Raw genomic sequence first — 4,982 nt, 5'->3', positions numbered from 1 at the left:
TCAAGGGCAAGATTTCGTTGAGTGGTTCAAAAATCGTGCTTTGATGGATGATGTACCTGACCACCTTAAGGAGCTATCTAGAGGACCAAATACAATTGCAAGATGTTTTTCTAGCTATGTCATTAATGGTTACCGGTTTCATACAAAGCAACGTGATGCAAAACGCAAGACACAAAATAGTGGTGTTTCGGTGGTGTCAGTGACCCAAAGCTTTGCTAGCACTAAAGATGAAAATCCAACAACAAAACCAATAGCATACTATGGATCAATTATTGAAATAATTGAACTGGACTACTATGGTAGTTCTAAATTTGTGTTATTTCGATGTGATTGGTATGAAGTTGAGGACGACAAGTATGGGTTGACTTGTGTTTACTTCAATAAGAGATGTTATGTAGATGATCCTTTTGTGTTGGCTTCTCAGGTCCACCAATGCTTCTATATTGAAGATCCTTTTGATGCTAATAGAAAATATGTTATGAAGACCGTTCCACGAGACTTTTTTAATATGAAAGATGATATAAATTCAAATTCCCAGGAGTTATATCAAAGCGAGCCGTCAGATCATGCTGTAAATCTAGCTATAGTTGATTCCAATTATGAAGTCGAGTTGGTCAGGGATGATATGCCGGCGACGGTTATTGAAAATCCATTTCTTAAGTCAAATATGGTGGAATCCGAAGATCAATTAAATTTTGATGCCACTTTGTCGGAATCCATGGATTAGTCTATCTGTACTGATTTTATTTTGTTAATTCAATAGTAACTAATTAGTCTATCTGTACTTATTTTGTCACTTTTAGCGCTAGACATTTAAACACAATGAGTATCTTTTATTTGTTCCAAATTGCTATTATTTGCTTATCTGCTATTCAAATAATTTCTTTACTTTATTTGTTCTAAATTTCTAATATCTACTATTCAACTTGGCTGGTTCTAGAGTATTGTGTTGGTGGTGACCTCGTGACATTATTCAAGCAGGTGAGTGTGTTTATTTTTTGCAAACCAAGATTTTTTTTTCCAGATTGCATTTTGATTAGCCAGATGATTAAGTAGTTTCACCTATCTAGCAAGCTCCCATCCTAAAAACAAAGGTCATGTTCTTAGTGGTTTATTTTTTGCTATAAAAGACGTTAGTGTCCTGACAATTTCGCTACTTCTTGACTTGAGAAACTTCAACATTCTTCTACCATAAGAAAAGAAACTTTACAAAAATAGCTCTTATGATGGACTTACAACATTTGTAATTTGTTGATTTCGTTTTGTTTCATTTAAATTGACATTAGTTACATATATGTTTTAGTTACAATGATAACCTGCTAGTTGCCAGCAGTTACACCTATCTTCAACCTGCTAGTTGCCAGAAGTTACACCAAGGAACTGAGATTGAGGAAAATAATATACTGAAGGGTCTTATAGTATGTGTGCATCCCTGCCTCCAAGCGAACCTGTTCTCCCCTTCAGTATAGAGATGCTTCCTTGGTTGGCTCACTAGTTGTTTTACTCAGTCTCATTTCCCTAAGTTCTCTGGAGACAATTTGATCCTTCATTATATTATTTATCTTATAGTATCACCAGTCTCTTTGTTTACAGAAATTTGTTCTTAATTCCAGTGCTTTTGTTCTTAATTTTTCATACATTGTCTCACTTGTTATGTTATTGTTTTAATCATTTTATGTGCTTTTGGTTTTTTTTTTCCCTTTTTTAGAAAAATGAACAGGAGAATTGATATTGAACCTCATCAATTTCAAGTTAAGTCCAGTGCTGAATTGCTCAAACTGTATAAAGTAAAAGTAGAAGGTGCCAAGAATATGAAGAAAAATAAAGAATCTACTTCAAAGCAAGAGCCAAGGAAAAATTCTACAGCTGGAAGTGCAATCCAAGAAGCTAGAAATACTCAAATACAACATCAAAAGAAAGACCAAAGGAAGCAGCCATTGACCACTACAAGTGCAATTCAAGAAGGTGCCAAAAATATGAAGAAAAACAAAGAATCTACTTCAAATCAAGAGCCAAGGATAAATTCTACTGTTGCAAGTGTAGTCCAAGAAGCTAGAAATACTCAAATACAACATCAAAAGAAAGACCAAAGCAAGCAGCCATTAAGCACAACAAGTGCAGTTCAAGAAGTTAGAATGCAGCAAGAAAAGTTAGAAGTAAGATCTACTTTGATGCAACATGGAAAGCAAGAACAGAGGAAGAAGCTATTAGCCATTGGAAGTGCAGTCCAAGTAGGAAGATCTACTCAAACACACCACAAAAAGCAAGACCAGATGAGGCAATCCTTAGCCACTGGAAGTGAAGTCGAAGTTGGAGGATCTACTTACATTCCAAGTCAAAAAGACCTTGATAACCATGCATTTTTAGTCCAACCTGAATCATCTAAGAAGATTGATGACCAAAATGATAGATTTTGTCCAAATAATTTGAAGAGACAACTGAGAAATACAATAGGAGATCATGGTCAAGGATCTACGGAAGAACAACCAGCCTCTAAGAAGCCAAAGGCTACTTCAAAGTGTCCTGCTATATCACTTGAAAAATATATTAATAACCATAGGGATCAACTTGAAGAAGAGGAATTAGAAGATGAAGAGAGTGAAGAAAATGACATAGAACAAGAAGTTGAAGGGGATATCAACTTTGAAAATGAAGAAGATGAGGATACTAATGACAATACAACCGAAGGTAACATTTTTTCTAGTTTAAGGGGATATCAACTTTTGATTTTAACTCATTTGTGTTTTAAGTGTCTTTGCTTATTTTAGACATTATGAAAATATGAAATTTCTTGTTTATTTGTAATGTTAATTAGGGGCAACATCGAAGAGAAAACGGGGAAAGACATTGTGTAAAAAAGTTCATGAACGATCAATAAATGATAGACAAGAAATCATCTTGAATAAAGAAGGAGAACCCGTTGGACCAGACCAGAAGACAGTTTCTCAACTTAGTAGTTTCTTGGGAACAATAGCAAGAAGTGCAGATTTGTGTCCTCTTACTTACACAAATTGGAAAGCTATACCAAGCAAACAACACATATGGAATTATATCAATGTATCAACTTTTTTACTTTTGTGTTTCTACTACATGTGTGTTTTTGTATTTTTATAAATTAGATCTTTATAACTGCATTACTTTTCTTGGCAGCAAAAATACATCATTCCAGGAAAAGGGGAGAAAGCTGTGTATGGTATTATAAATGATGCTTGGAGGCGATATAAATGTTGGATTAAGAAAAATCATTTCACCGAGTATACAACCATGCGCGAGCGGCTGAAAAATCGTCCTCAAGACATACCAGAAGCACAGTTTAGAGTGTTGATGGATTATTGGAGACTTGAAACCATTCAAGTAAGATGCATATTTTTATAATTAAGTAATATTTTATATTATATTTTTCATGTTTGATAAAATTCATTTTTCATTGATGAATTTAGGAAATAAGTGATCAAAATGCTAAAAATATTGCTCAGCAAAAATGGAGACACCATGTAGGGCCTATAAGTTTTGCTTGTATAAAGGAGAGATTGGTATTCTATTCTATTTGTTATAAGCATACATTTAAATTGGCCTAAATTTAGTGCTTAAATCATTATTTTCTTCATGCAGAGTGCAAGCAATGAGGATAAAGAGTCTCCAACTCAAGCTGAAATGTTCATTGAAACTCGACAGAGAAAGAAAGGAAAACAACTAGATCAAGAAACAAATAATGCAATTGTAAGTGTTTCTCTACGCTTTACATGTCAAATGTAATTATTCACTATCACAATTAACATTACTTATACAATTGCTAGACAAAACTTCGAGACTTGATTGAAAATTCTAGTGTACCTTCTACTGAGGCTTTTAAGACTGTATTTGACAAAGAGAAGCCAGGAAGAGTGCGATGCTATGGAAGAACTACAACACCTACACTCTTAAAAAGAAATGAAGAAATAGCAGAAATTGAGAAAAGGCATGCTAATGAAGTCAAACATTTAACTGATAAGGTGCATGAGATAGAAGCGAAACATGAAGAGATGGAGGTGAAACATAGTAAAGAGATGGCGGTAATGGAGCAAAAATTTTAACTTCTTCTAAGGACCATGTTAAATCAAAATGACTCAAGAGTAGACATGGAGTCTTTGGCAGCTTTGTTATCTCCATGTGATGCTAATAGTGGTCTACGTTCATCCACATCTACTCATGCTCCAAATAATCCCAAGGTAAAAATGAAGTTCATATTAAATAAATATTTTTGGAATTTGTTCAAATATTTATGCACTCAAGGCATAACTTGTGGTAATTCCCTTTTTCAATAGACTTATTGCATCCTTGGTATACCTGTTACTTGACTTATTGCATCCTTCAATAGACTCCAAATTTAGTTATTAGTTAGATCTTCATATCTTGTCCTTGGTACTCCAAATTTATGTCATTCAACATGAGTCACGTCATCACCATGAGTCAACATTTATCTAATAATTTATTCAACATTTATAACTCTCTAGTAGCTATGATTTTTCAATTATTATTTATGATGATTGGTGAGGTCTTAATATTTTAACTTTTATATACAGGATCCTAATATGGATGGTGATCATGTGGATGAAGATCAAATGTCGGACATAGAAGCGGAAGAAGATGATGTTATATAGCTTGATTTTTTAGTACAAGTACTGATAATGGATGAAGGTCAAATGTGGATGCAGATCAAATATTTTGATCAGTAATGATAGATGACAAATGATTTTATATTTTGTGTGCAAAGATTTAAGTTTAAGGTAGAGAAATATTAAGACAAATGTAGATGAAGATGATGCATACTTTGTTAATTAGTATATTTGTTTGAGTATTATAATATTTTGTTTTGGATAACAATGTAATTAATTTTCTTCAATATGTATGTGGATGATTAATATATTTTGAGCATGTTTTTCTTTAATTGGTATAATTTTCTTCAATTGGTATATTTTCAGTATTAATTTTTTCTGTTGCTA

At 33.2% G+C, this 4,982-nt stretch overlaps 1 pseudogene; it reads left to right on the top strand.

Moving 5' to 3' along the window:
* The first annotated feature begins 1,712 nt into the window (after positions 1–1,712).
* Positions 1,713–4,640, top strand: LOC121991249 (annotated as a pseudogene).
* The last annotated feature ends 342 nt before the right edge of the window (positions 4,641–4,982 follow it).

Source organism: Zingiber officinale, chromosome 6B (genome assembly GCF_018446385.1).
Source record: "Zingiber officinale cultivar Zhangliang chromosome 6B, Zo_v1.1, whole genome shotgun sequence".
Lineage (NCBI taxonomy): Eukaryota > Viridiplantae > Streptophyta > Magnoliopsida > Zingiberales > Zingiberaceae > Zingiber > Zingiber officinale.
The sequence above is the reverse complement of the archived record's forward strand: the minus strand, read 5'-3'. Positions and strand labels throughout refer to the sequence as shown.